We start from the raw sequence: 18,271 nt of genomic DNA on the forward strand, positions 1-18,271 counted from the left end.
TTTATTTCTAAAATGGGCCCCATGAAAACTCCCTAGGTCAGCCCTGTCAGTTTCCAGCACCCAGTTTCAGCCTTTAAACTGAACGGAAAGATCCAACCTTAAGTCTCTTTTTTTAACCCCAATATTTATTTGGGGATCTCCTTTGTGGGTCACTACCAGTTCCTCCAGCCCCAAATCTTCGCCCTCCCTGTGTCTCAGGCAGGTTTTCTGGCTGGTGCAAGAGGCAGCATAACCCGAGACCCAGAACACTGCCAGGTGCTGTTCAGGTTGTCCCACACCTACGCACTGGTTCCCACTAAATTAAAATGTTACTTCCTTCCTTCGTAGAGTGTTTTGAGATCTATTGATTAAAACTCCTGTGTGTAAGCCAGGTGTCATGTTGTTTTAAATATTCTCTTGTGTGGAGAAGGGCTGATGGTTTGTTATTAATAGAGCAGGAAGTTGGGATTAAACTTTGCTCTCTAATCACAAACAAAAGCTACAAGAGCTCTGTAGCTTCTGGGTAAACCTAGGAACGAACAACTGTTCCTAAGGAAAGTGAATCCCAGAAGGAGAAACCCAGATTGATGTCTCAATGGGAGCTGAATTAAAACAAGGTCAGGCTTGGCAGCCTGCCTCCTCTTCACCTTGCGAATATTCTCCAAGGGACTGATCTGGAACACAACTGTTTTGACACAGGGTTTCCTGTTGCAAATGCTCTACGCAGGCTCCGTATCAAGCAGCTGGGATATTTTGTTTTGTGTGCCTAAACCACATTTTTAAGTGGTGTAACTTGCCATAGCACCATGAGAGTCTTGCAGATCAACAGAAATCTGTCAGCGTTTATTAGCTGAGGATTCAACCCAGCCTAAAAATCACTCACAGCAAGAAACGTTTCTGAGGCTAGGATGGTAGTTTCACATATGCAGAAGAAGCAGGGCATTTTTCAAAGCCCAGAGTACCCCTGCAATTGCAGAGAAAGCTTTGCAGAAGTACCTTTTGTGTCTACTGGTTCTCTCCATTAAGCCACATGGAAAAAGTTTTGAGAGTTGTGTCAACAGTGAAACAAAAGCTCTGAATGTTCAGTGGCCCTCTGATTTGCTTTAAACTCCTGGTGCATATTTTGCATTCACTTTCCAGGAATAGCCCAGTGAGATTCTTCCTGGCACAAAAGCTCCAGCAACTAGGATTGATGTCTATAGGGTATCAATTACCTTGTTGTGCAGCATCAGAGTACTACGACTGCACGTGGGAGTCCTGTGGGTTAGTGGAGTCCTCCCATAAAACAAATATGATATTACAGCAACAACAGAATATTTATAGATACCTTCTAGCACGATACAGAAGCTACTGCTGGCTGGCCTGGTACATCCAGATAGCAAGCCGTTGACTCCACAGCCATAGCAGACCCAGACATGAAAGCACAGCAGTTAGCATGAAATTGCATTCTAGCTAACAATCTCTTTTTAACTGCAAAAATGCATTTTTTTGCAGTAACACAGCCCTGTTGCTTCCAGTTATGGGGCTGGTTTGGTTGGCATTAACTGAGGACTCACTGCCTCACATTACTGTGAGATGTGGATGTGCCCTTAGAGTTGGGTCTAACAGCTGGGTATTTGTTCTGGAAATGCTTGCATGCTCACCCACTCTGCACAGAAACAATGCAATGTTATTTTTTTTTCTAAGTGGCCATAATTAACAAAGCACAACACATATAATCACACAGCACTGCTCAACATCATTGGAGAAATACACAGCAAAAGAATTACCTCCCCACTGCTTTTGAATAGCACAAAAAAGTAAATAATCTTTCCACAAGTATTCAGTGAGCAAAACAAAGCCTAAATTCATCAGTAATATCATCTCCCTGCCTTTAAAGTTCAAGCAGTGTTTAATAAAAGCTCTGTGGTATGGGCAGCCTTTACAATTGCTGGGCACTTACTGTGCTGTGAATTGGAGATGTGACAGACACAGCGTTCTATAAACATCGAAGCTCACCAGTGCATGCTCAGCCACTGCAACATCACTGGCGGCAGGAGCTATGCCGCTGCGGTGCGTGCCCAGAAATCCAGGTCTGAGAAAGAGTGAGCCCCAAAAAAATAAACAGGACTCTCTCGTCCAGTTATTTAACAGGGCATGAAAGCAATTAAAGAGCTACTGAGGAAACTAGTCATGGAAAAATTAGGTCATACTATTTAAATTCAGCTTTATGGTTACATTCTTTCTTTAGTATGTTTCCCTCCCATGTTGTTTCCCTCCCATTACTGTTGTTTCTAATGATAATAGCAGTGACACAAGCATCAAGATCTTTCAGCATTCTTCTGGCTACCTACTGCCCTATTTACCCTCCAATGTTCTGGTAAGTCCAGATGTCCCAATAAAGATATCATCACTATCTGTAAAGTAAGGAACAGGAAATAAAATGAACCATAAGGAGACGCTAGGTCCATTATGTGAGTTTTATGACGTACAAAGATTAAAGAAAAAGACATAAAATTAGTACCAACATAACAAAATCAACCAAATATTTCAAGCAAACGTAGAGCAAAAAAGGAGCCTTGTTACTGCAAACCTGTTCTTCTAATACCAGTGCTTCTGTGTGAAAAAGATTTTTCTTCACTTGATTTCAATGGATAAGCTTGTTTAATGTTTTCCCTTAAGTTCTTGCCTCTTTCAAGGCAGATACTTTAACCTCAGTTCTAAGAAGCAAGATAAAGTCACTCGAACATTGCCTAATGCTATAGTTGTGGTTCCCAGATAACTGGTGGTTTAAGACCTTCAGCTGACCTTCAGAACCACATTGTGTTTATCAAATTTTCCCCTAATAGTGACAGGCAGGTGCACGACAATCTATAGTTGTGGTTTTTATAGCTGACAGCAGTCTACAGTCCCAAAAGTTTGGGAATGGCCTAGGGTAGATTAGGTTTTAAAGAAAGGATAACAGCAAATTATTTCTACTGCGCCACTTAGTGTATTATGTAACAAGTGATTACTCTCAGTTGATTATTTTTACCTTATTTCTTTAACATCTTCTCTACATATTCAATGGAGGCAGTTATGGGCCACTGAAAACTGTTTTATGTGACATCCTGTGCCATTTTTGAGTGACAGAAAGGCTGTGTTGGGGGTTATGTGTTATACCAGACTTTAAGGCCATGATTTTCCACTGCCGAAGTGCCAAACTATGTACTTGAGCTGCCACCACTCAGGCATCCAAATTAGCATCTGGGGATTTAATGAAAGAGGGTGGCTGTTCACCAGATGTCCATGGACATGGAATTGATCTAGGCTATAATGGACATCAGTGTAGAATTTGGCAAAATACCAGCTGGGAAACTACTAGTTAAAGAATGGGAAACAATGCCTGGTATACGGATGTTGCTGTAGATTAAATTAAAAAAAAAAACAAAACTATTTAAACTAGAAATAGTAACAGTAACTGAAAAGCATTGTACTGGTGTAGGCCAAATACTAGAATTTCTGAAGAATCAGGAACCAATCTTGTTAAATATTTTCATGAATGACCCTGGCACAGACCATCAGAGCATGGGAGTAAAGCTTGCTGATGATGTAAAGCTGGGAGGTGCCATCTATATGCAGCAGGATCAGAGTGCCCTACAGGAGGAATGGCATTCCTCTGGGGAACTGAATCACAGCAATAGGATGCAGGAGCAAACGCCCAGGGACTGAGAACAAGAATTTCTCCTCTAATCAGGGAGAAGCAACACAGGAAGAGAAAGGCTGTAGCATATTACAGCAGCGTGCATGAGTATCAGTGTCTTGCAGCTCTGAAACAGGACATGTGATCTGAGGATGTTGAACAAAACAGTTACAGCAAAGGCAGAGAGTGTAAGTGGCACTGTGCAGGGGCTGCCCAAGACCATCCCATTAGTACTGCTCTGATCACCCATACTCCCAATAGAACAGGTGCAGGCAGAGGAATTACTGAGGGTAGGAAGCCTGTCGTACCAGAGGAGGCTGAAGCCGTGCGTATATTTTTATATCTCTGACCTCCAAAGATCCTGGAGCAAGCTCTGAGCATGTTTTTATGTCCACAGGGCTAGGACATTACATTACTTAGGGAAATATTAGCTCAGATGTGACTGGGTATCAGTGGAAGGGTTGCACAGAGTTCCTATGCCCCTCTGCAGCCTTCCTCTTCTTGTTCTTGCCCCCAGGCTGTTTCTCTCCATTGTGCTGACAGGAATATTTCTGCAGTCACCTGGGAACTGAGTCAGAAAATTGATCCACCCAAAGAACAATGCTGCAACAACAAAAAGCTCATTTTTCAAGATCAAGCCTCTACACAGTCAATATCTCTGGATTTCTTGGAAATCTGAGATTTACTCCATCAATGGTAACCTGGGAACTTTGGGAAAATTGCATTTTCATTGTATAGACAGGCACCTTTCTCTACTTGGGCGTGCAGGAAGTATCCCAAGAAGGGACAAAGTCACTTGTACACACCCGTCTGAGTGGTGAAGAAAAATTCCTTAGCAAAGGAACAACGTTGAGCAGGAATCAATGCAGTCAAAAAACTCAAGTGTCCATGAATTCCCAGTAGCCCAGAATCAGAGCTGTTATCTAGCTACGGGAGCAGGAATGTTCTGGAAAAACTTCCCAGTGGGGGACAAACACTTTAACTAGTTCTAAGATGAGGTTTGACCCTTAGGGACTGTACAAGACAGCTCTGCAACAGTTGGAAGTTTCCTTCATGTCCGACAAGGTCCCTTCCAGTGAGCTGGTACATCCAGAGCCAAGTGTTGGGTGCCCCGCTCCAAAACTCTTGGTCACAGAATACAGAAAAATGGATTTGTACATTGGATTCTACATTCTCTACACAAATTTAAAAACTTGGCTGTTTCTCTCCACTCTGTATTTTTGCAATACAGTGCAAATTCCACCATTAGGGTTTGCCAGCACTTTTCACTAAAATGTCACAAGCCAGATCAACTACACAAGGTGCATGACAGAAGAGAACAAGGCTTGAGAGACTTTTATCTCGGAAGGAACAAGTCCTAAAGAAAGTGTGAAAAGGGCATATCCTACTCTTTCATGCTGAAGACTGGCATTGAATTCATCCCCACATCATTCTTCAGCTATATTGAACTTTTCCATCCTCAGCAGATTGACTCCAAGGGGTTTAAATACGCAGAAAAGAGGAGCTGGCCACTAAGGTTCAAAAGAATGTAATAAGGATTACTGACCCTTAGTGGAAAAAAAAAAAACAAAACTCAAAATAATAAATAAGGAATAAAACATAGTTTTCTTCTGCACCATCCTAAAGCTGCAGCATGAAGCTGGGATGACGTGGGGCTTTCCTGTAGTGTATGCCTCTCCCAGGAGTATGGCCATGGTCACAAGTGCATGCTACAAGTGCTGGGGCCCCAGTGAACTCCCACTGTCTGCAAACCTGCAATGACACCTACTGGTAACCAAAGATGTTCCTGCTCGTGAACAATGTGAACCTCCTTGCTTCCAAATACACGCGAGATTTCTTTTATCCCCTGGCTTTCCATCATCAAGGTTCGCTGCAGTGTTTCTGTACATCCTAGCGCAGGAAGCTGGGCTCTGCTTGGCCTGGTTTATTTGCAAACCACTTATTTACCATTTGTCTTCTGTTCTGAGCTGGAACACATCAGGGTAACTGCCTTGTGGGGGGGCACTGAGACCTCATGACTTCTCTTGCCTAGTGCTAAGTCATTCAGGTATGTAAGGACCTTCGTGGATCACTCCCACACTGCCATTTCTGTCATCCTACAGGACAGGAGTTGTCCTTATACCACAGTCCTTGGCACCCAGCACCTAGCTACTCTCTGAAGGCCTTGGAAGGTGACCCTCTATCTGTGGTTGTCTGCGATGCCACCTAGATGGTCACTCCTGAACTGGTGAAAAGAAGCAAGCGTCACTTCAAACAAAACAGTCCCACTGCAGACAGCTAGGGAAACCAACTGTATTTAGTGGAAGTCTAGTTTTAGAGCCTGAAAATGAAAAATTTCAGAGACAGTGGTACTACATTTCTTTCAAAAACCTCTGCTTCTTCACCCTAAAATTAAGACTGACAAAATACATCGACCAAATCTGTGGAGGACTGACAGTACACTAAGCACAAACCAAAGGAAGGCAGGAAGTCCTTTTCAGCTCAGAGTTAGCACTAGGCTTTCTAACACTGAGATAACACAGAAAGAAAGGGAGGACTGTGGAGGAAGAAACTGCATGCATTCTGAAATCTGGAGGGGTTTTAACATGCATGTCTCAGACTGCTGGAACACCGCAAAATGATTAACCCTTGTACAGGGTCCCATAAATCACAGCAAAAACACAAGCAAAGTAATTAGAGTTGGGAATCCCATGTCAGATTTTCTTACTGAATTTCTTGGATTTGTCCTAAATTTTAAATCCTTTCCTTTGTCTTTTTCTAACATATTCCTGGGTAGCACTACAGCCATGCATAAATAGTGAAAATTCCCTAAATTATTTCTATGACTGCAACAGTTGATTGAAATTAGTCACTTGCATTAAAAGAAAATCAGTGGTGAGAATGCTCTGTATTTGTAAATAGGTAAGGAGCTGGACGGATTATCTGTTGGCATCCCTGAGGAGTACGCAGCTTAATCTCATTAACTTTGGATATCTTCAGAGTAGGCATACATACCTGAGGACTAGTTTTCCAGCAACACTCTACAAGTAGGAGAAATGAGTTACTTGAGTCACTTCATCTCATCCCAGATACCCAAAAACATCTCTGCAAGGGTGAGATGAATTATGCCTCGAGAAGAACCTATTGTTTTGTCATATAGAGACACCATATATATCAACCTTATGTAATATATATAAAAACCTTGTATAAAAGATCCTGTAAATAGAATGTAGTAGAATTGTAGCAAGTACCTGGCAAGTATCTACTCTGTCGCTGACCTCAATGAACTCTCACTCCTTGTGTTGGGGGAGAAACCTTGCAATAGCTTTTTGTTGTGCTTAGCATGAACCTTCACTGCAAAGACATAAGGAGAGGCTTTGTTAATTCATTTTATGGAGGGTTTATCAATTTTGGATTAGATTTTCAACATAAATGTAAACCAGCATTTCTTATACAAAACTGAAGTAGGTATTATGTGGTGACACCTTGTGATCACACTAGCCCACGTATTTTGAGGCTTACCTTGTCACAGCACCAGCACCAGTGCCTGGGAGGGGGTACAAGTACTGGAGCCCAGTTTGGATACGTCGCATTTGACACCATTTGACAGTCACTGAAGAAGAAATCCTCTCCAGTGCAGAAAGCCATCACAGGAGGCAGAGCATCATTTGAGCCCTTAATTTGGGCATGAGTAACATTTTTCTCATCCAAATCTTTCTATGGCAAAATAACATGTAGAACACACTATCTTTTTATATGACTCCAGGAAACCATTTAGCTTCCAAATGGACTAGTTTGTTCATGGTTATAACAGGCAGAGAGCTAATATGCTATTTACTTAATTTGGCAAATTTTGAATTCTTCCTTTAATTAGAGCTAAATACAGTCTGTTCTTGAAATTCATTTATTTATACTATTCTGCATCCCCACTGATATAATCAAAGGAGAACTCTGACTCTCCCATTTCTGCAAACATGTTTTTCCTCCTGCATTTAGAGCTCTCGGCATTCCGCAACACTCTGAGGCCAAAGTCTGTGACTTAAGTGAACCAGTGCTTTGGCAGGAGTCACTTCTTGCAAAAATATTTTTGGCCTGGAATGACAAGGCTTATGCAGCTCTCCACAGCTCCCTATCGCTAAAATACCACAAGCTATTATGGAATAAAAAGGAGTCACGGGGCCAAGCCAATGTCCTCTGGATCACTGAAAATCCCAGAAGCTGATCCAATTTAAGAGTCTTTCCTAAGAAAAGATGGATTTCTTTTTTTCCCCCAAATCACACTATCACTAAAACTTGCCTAAGCCACATAACACGATAGCATCTTGAAGGGTGAAAGAACAATGCTACCTGTTACCTCACCTGCGGGAATTGCCAGAATTCAAATCCTTCATCAAATCTTCGTAGCAACACTGAGTGCAATTGCTCTTTTTCAAGCTATCAAAACCACTCAAGATACACAGCATGAATTGATTAGCTGTACAGAAAGACTGGATTAGCAGCTGATGAGCTATTACAATTTAAGCTCCTGCATCCCGCTGTGTGTAGCACTTGGGCTTAAACTCCCCACTCTGATTGCCAAGCCGGTGCATGCTTAAAGCACCAACTAATTTGGATTACAGTTTAACGAGGGGCCAGGATGTAGGCTAGTGTTACAGCCAGCTCAGGTATCTGCACATGCCACTGCTGTCACTTCAGGGACTGTTGGGTAAACAGGAATGAAAACAGAATATGAGAGGGAGCTAGCTGTGCCAGGAGCTGAAAAGATAGTTGTTTTTTTTCTGGCCAAATGTCACTTCAATAAGAGACAGAGATTCTGAAAAGGTTTCCTAGAGATCTAGATATGAATTCCATGCTGTTACTCATAGTGCAAGAGACAAACATCCTTCACACACCACTCTTCAGGACAAACACTGTCAGAGTGGAAGTGCCTGGGTGAGGGAAAAACTCACTTCACAAAACTACTGCAGAGGTGTTTCACCTTGGATCAGTTCCTGAAGCAGGAAAGTAGAGGGATGCCCAGTCACCATCCCTGTGTGTGACCAGCATAACCCTCGGCACAAAAAACTAATGTGCAAAAGGCCCCTCTTCTGCTCCTTTTACAGTCATTTATTGGTCCATAAAGAAAGAGCAAAACAAATGACATCTCATCCATGCAGCATCGCAGCAATTGTCAGCCTTTTACTGATGTTAAGTAGCAATAGAAAGTTTTGTAAAACAGAGAATCAAACGTGCTGGATGCCAATACGTAATTAATCTGTTTTCATTTGTTCATTCAAGTTTTATTAATATGACAGAAGAAAAATCAGGGGATCAGAGCTGAGCCAAATGCTTCACACCATAAAGATTCATTTTGTTGTCGTTGTTTTTGTTGTTCGTTTTTTTGTTTTCCTGAAATCTTGCTGGTTTAGAACACACAATAGCAACTAAATGTCTCCATCAGGATTAGGCCATAAGCCACCCACAAAAAACAAGCACTGCCAAATATAAACAGTCCCAATTCTTTTTTTCTGTCAGCAAACAAAACACCATCTTCTTGTTTACACAGAACAGTAACCAGCTCTGCAATTAAGTAAGGCAAAAATTCAACAACTGATTTGCATGATTTTCCATGCAAATGGAGCATTCATCGAGCCAGCAGAAAGGTAGGAGCAGCTGATTCTCTCCAAGGAACAACGCCGGGCAGGTTAAATTGCTTTGTTCACTGATAAATAAAGAGCAACTGCAATAAAAGAGCAATGCAGCAAGAAGGGCCAACTGCTTCCTTTTCCCTCCACAGAGTTATTTGGTATGAATTTGAAATTGTTAGTCACTGCAGCGTGTGGGTGCAGGACACAGAGGAAAATAAAGATCACTTTCAGTGAGAGCCTTTCCAAATCCACGAACACATTTATTGAAAAGTTAGCTCCTTACCCAATGCTGAAACTACAGTGGAAAAAAAATAGCTGCTTTCCATGTCACTGACCCGACACCAGCCCTGGGCAAGGCACGGTGAGTTACTCTCTTCCTAAACTGCAAGTGCTGAAGGCAGGGATTGTCTTGATCCCTGTCTCAGGATGCACTGAGCACTATGTTGGTGCTCATCTAATTGAGAATGATGGTTAAAATGCCAGAAAACTACCACAAATGCAGGGGGAACCGCATCTGACATCAGGACAACGTGGTACTCCACCAGAAGTCAACCAGCAGATATGGGAAATGGCAGGGGGGCAAAGCCTCTTGCCCTTGAACACTTCCCAACGTGATGACTCGGAATATAGCGGAGATATTCAAGCTACAATCTAAGATCTGAGCACAGCTTTACGGCTGGATCAAGCTGCTGGACCAGAAATGTTTCAATGATTTAGAGCCATCTTTTCATAAAGCCTCAGTTCTGTGGGTGTTCGTTCTGTGTTTTATGTGGAATGGGACCAATTAAAGCTTATGACACACAGCTAGGTTTGGGGGATCTGCACTAACTCAGGGAGTATTGCTATTGTAAAGCAATTTTAAGGGGGCATTGCAGAAAAATGCTTTTTCACCCCATACAAAAAAATCCAACATCGAGTAAATCAATGTTGATGCCCCTTCTCTAAAATAAAGCTGCAGTTCTCTGCAAGAAGATACTCACAAATCCCAAAACTGTAGGGTTAAGAAAATTTCAGTTTCACTTGATGAGCTCATGCAACCTTCACTTTTCTCTCTGTTATTTACAGTGGGTGGGCAGAATTCTTGCAGTTGTGCTTTTTGACAACCTTCATATATTTAGTCAGAAATCTTTGTTTCTGGAATCTTTCTGGGTTGTCATGGAAATTATCACCATGTCCCTAAGACTAGGATAACAATTTTATGACAAATTACAGGAGATAGGGAAGGAGAGTATTTTGGCATAAGACAATACTTACAAGGGAAAAAAAAATCACACAATGTTTTTGCACCCTTAAAAGGCATCCAGTTAAAGATATTATTCTCTAATCTCTGCCCATTCTTTACAGCTTAAAAGAAGAAAATCTAGCAATCTGCAAACAATATTTTTTCTTGCAGGACTAAATACAGAGCAGCTCATGCAATCTAGGGGAGGTTGGCCAGGCCATCTCAGGCTGCTCCCAACCCACCAAAATCTGAGAACAAAGCCTACAAGAATATGAAGAGCTCGTTAATATTTCTGGTGATTTAATACCTGAATCTTGCTACATCGCTCATAGGCACCTTGTACAATTAGCAGCGCTTTAAACCATTATTAAATTGTACCTAATAGGAAAGCATCTGAATAGTAGCCAACACAGATTTTTAACAAGAGGGGCAACTCTTATTACATGAAGAAAGAGATATGGAAGCTGATTTTAGTAGAGGAAAGAAAGATGCTTTTTCCCCTGTTGCTATACCGCTTTGCAGAGGTGTCTGGCAAGCAAAGAAGAAAGATCTAGAGCAGAGACCTGTTGCTCTGGGCTGTGTTCTAGGCCATGCATTTGGCTCTTTAGAGCTAGTAGGGCAGCACGTAAGAGGATTCATTAAAGGAGCATTTTCTCAAGGGGGGTGATTCCCCTTCAATGGAGGACCCATGTTCACACACAACCTCCAAAGCCATGAAACTTTGCTGGGTAAATGGAGCATTTCTGCTGAGAATGGCTTTCAGGAGGGTCATTTTGAGTTGCCACACCTCAGTCTAAAGGTGGTTTCTGCTGCTCCAAATATCAGGCAAACTCCAGGAGCAAGCTGAAAGTCAGCTTTGCCTTCATCGAGCGTGTCAGATATGAGAACCAAAAAGCTGATCCAAGTAAGATTAAAACCCAGACACTAAACAATCTATTTCTAAATCTTCAACCCTGACACCTTCTGTGGTTACCTGGATTCACTGACAAGAATACTAAAGAATGGAAAAATTCTACTATTTTCCATTTAGGGCATGACTAATTGACCTAAGAACAAAAATAACAGTTCTGCAGCTGTCTGGAAAACAACACACCCAAGATGATTTATGTGAGCAGAACTGATATTTCTGATACATTTGAAATGAAAAGCAAAAAGGAAAAATTAAACTTACATATCAGCCAGATTTCTTTTTTCCATCAGCTTCTTTTTCTTCCAGAGACATTGGGGACTATTTTGGTTTTCAGACTAAAATATATATATATATATATTTAATTATTTTTCAGATAGCATAACACAGCAGTACTTGGAATCAAAATAAAGGGATTTCAACCTTTTGCTGGTTGCATATAAGAAGCCTTATCATCTGGCTCCAAAACCTGTGATTACGCAGTCTTTAACACCAGAACTGTGCACTACTGGATCATCCAGAAGAACAAACTTGACTAAGATCACACATTGCATATTTCTGCCTGCCTAGCCAGAGTTAAAGGCAGTGATGAATCTTTTTTTACACTGTTTTTTATGCCAGTTTCAAAATAACAGATATCTTCTGTAAGGTACAATGGTACAGAAATATGATATATAACAAGTGTTCAAATTCAATACCAAATTCAATTTCTCAATTTCTTTTAAAAAAATCGGGAACAGCACGATAACCAGAACACTAGTTTGTGGTATGTGTCTGAGCTGTTTTCAGTTGAGTTCTTAGAAAATTTATAAACAGACTCAATGAATGAGATCATTGATAAAAAAGGCTCTTAATAATGATTTCGTTTGTTTGTTTTTACTAATATTGATATCCCAAATGGTAAATACTTCAAGAATTTGGAGTTTCAAAGTTTGATTTTCCTTGCTGCTTTTCAATTAGGAAAAGTACTTCTTTCCTAAAAAGAAAGATTTTCCACATTAAAAAGGATTTGGCAGTGTGAGGTGGCCCTAAAACAAAACACAAAAAATCCCAGGTACTTTGAACAGTTTCTCCTTTCAACATGACTTAAAAGTGTTCGAGCAGTAATTTCAACCCTTTACCCGCAGAGGGCAGACGTTGACAATGATTTGAGATCACAGCCGTAAATCACAGTAAGCTTTTGGTTAATCCAAGTGCTAAATCTGAGAAAAAGGAGTAGGATGTATTTGAAGACCATGACTTACTAACGAGTAAATATGATGAAAGCTCTCAAAACAGCAGTTATAGTGGATACAGCAGAAGGAAGCTCACCACTGAGGTGAAATCCTCCTACCCCAAAAAATATATAAATAAATAAACAAAAAATCCCTTATTTTCTTCCTGTTGGACAGTAAACAATTTTGGTCAAATGATGTATTTCAAAAGAATAAAGAAATTTGCATGAAAACCACACGGAGAAGGGGTTCGACACAAAGAAAACCCACAGCCCCAGTCGTGGTGCCAGCTCCAAAGAAGCTGCACCTTTGGGGTTAGGGCGGCTTTGAAGATTCGAATGGCTGGTTAAAGGCCTGCACATAAGGGCCAGGGAGAGACAAACAAGCCTCAAAGGCACAACACCCCCCCCCCAGACCTGATAGCATCCTTTAGCCACATCAAAAGAGCACAGGTCTGTTTGATATTCACTTTTCCTCCTTGAATTTGGAAACATGTAAACAGAGAGCCGGGCCAGCAGCCTTGAGCCGAATGCAGGATGCGCAGAGGGAAGTAGGAGTGGTCCATGGCACAGCTGGCCCGGCCTGGCTGTTGTCAAACGGGAAGCCCTGCCTGCTGCCGGCCCCAGCAGATCAAACAAAAGATACAGCCCCTTTGAGAATAGGTCGCTATATACCTTCGGGAACTTCCTGGCCTGGCACGAGGTTACTGTGTAGGGTTTCGTGCCAGACCTCCTCTGCTAGTTGTCAGGATTTTGTTGAGAGCTGTCCAGCTTCTCTGAACAACCCCGCCCTGTGCACGGTCCTCAGCATTTGGGTTTAAATAGCCAAAGAAGGAAAACTGAAAATTGTGGCCCTGAAGGATGCAAACCCAGGAAGAGAGCAAACATAACCTGGTGTTTATTAATTTTAGGTTAGTGAGAATTTCATGCAACATCTCATAGTTTAAGTGTCACGGGTTAGGCACTCAAAGCTTGAGGATTACAAACCCATAATTATTTACCACTGGAAAATCAAAGAGAAAGACCAATTTTCATAAACCTCAGCCTTCAGAATGTAAGCCAATCTCTGTTTGCACTGACAGCTTCATTTTGAAGCAGGTTATTTCAGAAAGGCTCCTTGTGGAAATTCCTCAGAAACAGCCTGTCCTGACATCCGCCGGAGATGGCAAGTGAACCACAGGTCAGATGGTTTGGCAGTTCCTCAAGCAGTGGGCTACCTGCTGACCAAAATACCTGGCCAGAAAAACGCTCTGAACAACTCCTCAATGGGCTCACTGAAGTCAGCCCTGTCAATCCCGTGGCATCCCAACTTTTTGTGCTACTTTGAGAGAAAATAAGGGGGAAAAACCACCTTGCGTGAGCTTCTGCGAGTTAACATTTCTCCCCAGAGCCCTTCACCAAGAGAAGTTTCTCATCATACCACAAACACCATCTCCACAGCCCTCACTCAGACTGCCAGCCTGCCTTTAAAATTCCTTTTTACAGGTCACACAGAATTTTCTCAACAGTCCTTGCCCTGCAAAACACATCCCTGTTGCCCTCCCACACTTGCTCTGCTCTCCAGTCGGGTCCCACTTCCTTCCTTTTTGCTTAAACTTGGGGTCAATTTGCCAATTTCCTGCTATTGACACTGCAGAGGAGGGCTTTTAAATCCCATCACTGCAACTTACAAGTTTCCAGCAAGCAAAAAGCTCAGGAAAAAGCACCTTTGATTAGTGAAGTTTTCCCTTCACCCAGTTTCGGAGATTCAGGTGGGACTGCTTTGGAGCTTCTGGACCCATCTCTGAATGCAGTCGTGTGCAACAGGGTTTTACTGCAAAGCAAAGGAAAAGGATGGAAACAAGATCTAAAGGCTCCTGGACTTCTTCCCTTCGCTTCATCAGGGCACCTTACGTTAAAAGGAATGGCACAGTTTAAAGGTCGATGTCAGTCTGCAGCTGGCTATGAAAGGCTCACCAGGAAAATACTTCAACAGTGAGCGAGTGGCTGGGTGGAGATGGCCTATGCACAGCCCCGCTGCAGCTATTGTTTGGCAGCTTGTCTGAATGGGGTTGGAAGCCTCTTCCTCGAGGAGCTGATCTTTCCTCCTCCTCTGCGACTTTCTTTTCTCACTTTCATGTTTTGTACTTCAGAGCCGGGCTGCTATACCAGCCAGGGTCAGCAGCAGGTCACACTTGTGACATGAGGTTAATGTAGTTGTTAAGTAACAACATGGGTCTTCCAACGGCATGAATATTCCACCCCAGCCTCCCAGACACACGCACACACAATTGCTGTCTCAGGGCTGAAGCCCGAGCCCAACACTTGTTTAACACAAGTTACATTGCCAATATGCAATGCAGTTGTACTTACTGCAGTTATCGTGCACTCAACAAAAATAATCTATTTAGGATGTAGCACTGAAAGATTTCCAATCACTTAAAACAGCTGGGAGAATATTGTGACTGCTGAAAATAAATATTAAATAATAAATATTGACAGTACAACAAAAAAATTGATAAATATTGACAGTACTGTTGACAACACAGTGACCAGGACCAGAAGAGTGCAGGCTGATCAAAATCTCTACGTTTGCTGGGCAGCCACACTATTCGTTTACTTTAAGGGGAGCTGCACATGCTTGAGAAAAAGCTCCAGTGATCCAGATAAGATTTTCAGAGATGTACAAATCATGGGATCCTATTTCAGGCTGCACATTTTCGCAGTCAAAGCACTTTGATGTGAGGGCTGTCTTTTGAGGGGGGAGAAGGAAGGAGGAGATGAAAGAAGTTTTTAGGAAGTGTCAAGTCAAGATGCACCAAATTTCTTACAACCTCATCCGAAAAACAGGTAACAAACATGTTATTGGACCAATACCTTCACAGATATTTCCCATCTCTACTTACTGTACTTCAGCTGAATGTACTCTATGTAGCCTGCAATTGTCCAACCTCGGTGACAGCAGGATACTGGACAGGTATTAGCATCATAATACAGTACAAGGCCCCTGTTTGATAACCACATGTGAGTGTGAAAGGGGCTGAGTTAGGGCTGCAGAAGAGAAATCATACCGACTGTCTGCTTTGCTAATGACACAGCTTTGTCTGTGTCTCTGAATTTTGAAAGGGTCCCAGAATAGCTATTTACCTACCTCCCTTAATCTGATGGCAACCTTTTGATCTCAGCAGGATCTGACCACTCAGTTTACAAAGTGCAATTAAAGACAGATAAAGACTCTTGAAAACAAATCATTCAAAGCAGAAGACCCTAGAAAAGAAGCCCAAGGATTTACAATCAGAAAACTGCAATTTCAATACCTAAGATTTTGAATCCCAAAATCACCTTTGAAAGAAGGGGCTGAGGCAAGCTACACTTGATGTCTGGCTCTAAATATGAATCAAAGCAGCAAGGCAAAGCAAACCAAATGATACAGCTTCCCTCCGAGAAAGAGAAAAGAAAATCCAAATCTATTAGTTTAACAGAATACTCTATCTGCAACAATCACACAGCTGTAGACTTACAATCTGACACAGTAGTAAGAGTTTGCAAATTGCCAAGTATTTCACAGCTGCATTTTACAGTTTGACAGAGCAAGAAGAACACAGATCTCACTTCTCAAGTAAAGTAGATGTCAAAGCATTTTGAAATGCTTTTTATTGCCAAGATTGGGAATACAATGCAAGTTTTGGGTTACAGTATAAATTGCAAAGCAATTGTTTGACATCCATAGCCAACACCAGCCAGCAGAAACACAGGCATTCAGAACTGAATTCCTCTTTGATGCAAGGCCCTCTGGAGGGTGACGAACTCAAGAGCTGCTGTCTCATAACATGACGCATCCAAGCAGGGCCCCAGGTGTCAAGGACAGGAGAGGAAATGGAGTTGTGTTGTTTTGCTCTTAGTTCAGTCATTACCTAATTGATGGATGTGATGGTGAAGCTTTGGAATGAGTCCTGAAGGACCGGCACCCATCAAGCATGCTCTTGCCTTTGGTTCAGATCTCCAAAGGACTATTTGAGATGCACAGAAAATAAATACATTAATTTTCTATTTTCTGTACAGCCTGAAGTGGTATTTCAGAATCTCTTACGTGTTGCTGGCTCAGTAATAGCTTTATCGTTCTAGATGGGTCTGATGTTCTACAGAAGCCAGAAGTATCAGGTTTTGCTTTAGACAACTGCCTCTAAAGAAGCCTTACAAGCAGCTGTTGTGCTTTTATGTGGGTTTCCATGAACTTACAACAGCTGTCCAGTTATAAAGCAGCCTACAAAACATCTGTGAGAGGCCCCAGAGAAGACAGTTGGTTCCTATGTGCCACAGATGCCTAGACAGCAGGCGAGTTAAACACAGCAGGACAATTAGGGGCCAAAGGGAACTTGGGCTTTTCTTTCCTATAGATGTTTAGCATAGGGAATGGTCAGAACCAGATACAGTGCAAACTGCAGGTAGCACAATCCCCATGTCCTTTTCCCTTGCTCTGCAGGGGTTTTCTCATCTTGATCTGCAGCTACTCCTTTCTTCCATCCATGCTGGCTTTCTTCTATTGTATTCAAGACTTACTCTCACAAAAAGACATGGGTACCAGGGACCCCCTCCAAATTCCAGCTAAAAGCAAATAAACAGGACCTGGATGTAGCAGCCAATTATTACCCAGAGGCCGTGACAATTTTTCTTCCCAATCTCTTCCCCAGAAAACCAATTCTCCTTTGCTATTTACTTTCTTGCTAGAAAGTACAACAATGCTTATCCTACTCCCTCTTACATTTCAGTTGCCAAATTCTTGCTCAAGGCTCTCTGTTGTTCTGCAGTCCCTGCAAACCTTCAGCGTTGCATGTAACATGCATGGTATCGAGCGTATCAGCACTTAAATATGCTGATATAATATACTTAAATACAGCACTTAAATATTCTCCAACAGCCAATATCTTATGTCAAGAATGTAAACACCAAGCAGGGAAAGAAATGACTTGCAGTGACCTATGCGGGTGTAAAACCACACTACAGTGAAAATAAAGTTTCATAAAGTAGAATAGTAAGAATTATTAAACTATGAAAATGCCTCTGAAGGGACATCTATCCCTAACTTCTCTCCGTGTGGAAACACTAATTTTATTCTAATTTTATTTGGAATGGCATATTTCATAACACAGTGAGACACCACTAGACTTTTGAACTAATGTCATGAAATACTATTTTTTTTTTTAATTAGGAGAAATGACACAAGACAATAGCATCTCCTCGCAAATACCTTAAGTAAAGACAAAATTCTGTTACTGAAAGAGATTACCAAAATTAATACATGGAGACAAGGATAACTGGGCAACATACTACACGTTAAGACAGCCAGATGGAAGAGCAGCAGGACAGAGCCCAGTACAAAAACATGCCAGCAGAGGGTACTCATACTTTGAGCATCCCAGCGTGGGTGTGCACTGTAATGGAGGGACAGCACAAGCAACCTTCGAGAGTGAGCAAAGTACTGAAATGAAAGAATGCCCCGAGCTGCTCACCACCTTCCGGCAACTACAGAGCTTCACTAGGAGCAAGAAAAGAACATAAATTCAACTTCGAAAATGTTGCCAAAGACATTGATTTATAGGTCGTTTCAAAAACAAAAAAAACAACAACAACAAAAAAAACCCACACAAAACTGTTCTTTAACTCTTGGTCTTCTAGGATAAAGCAGAAGGTCGCAACTATTACA

General features: G+C 41.8%; 1 long non-coding RNA gene across 3 annotated transcripts in view; it reads right to left on the bottom strand.

Annotated features, from left to right (window-relative positions):
* LOC106038573 (uncharacterized) overlaps nucleotides 1–18,271 on the bottom strand; it is a 37,227-nt gene that overhangs the window by 8,248 nt on the left and 10,708 nt on the right. For all 3 annotated transcript variants that reach the window (XR_007165826.2, XR_007165825.2, XR_010834809.1), the window contains one exon: nucleotides 6,871–6,973. This is a non-coding gene — a long non-coding RNA (uncharacterized lncRNA). The remainder of the gene's footprint in view (nucleotides 1–6,870; nucleotides 6,974–18,271) is intronic.

This window comes from Anser cygnoides, chromosome 13 (assembly GCF_040182565.1).
Source record: "Anser cygnoides isolate HZ-2024a breed goose chromosome 13, Taihu_goose_T2T_genome, whole genome shotgun sequence".
In the NCBI taxonomy this organism is placed as follows: domain Eukaryota; kingdom Metazoa; phylum Chordata; class Aves; order Anseriformes; family Anatidae; genus Anser; species Anser cygnoides.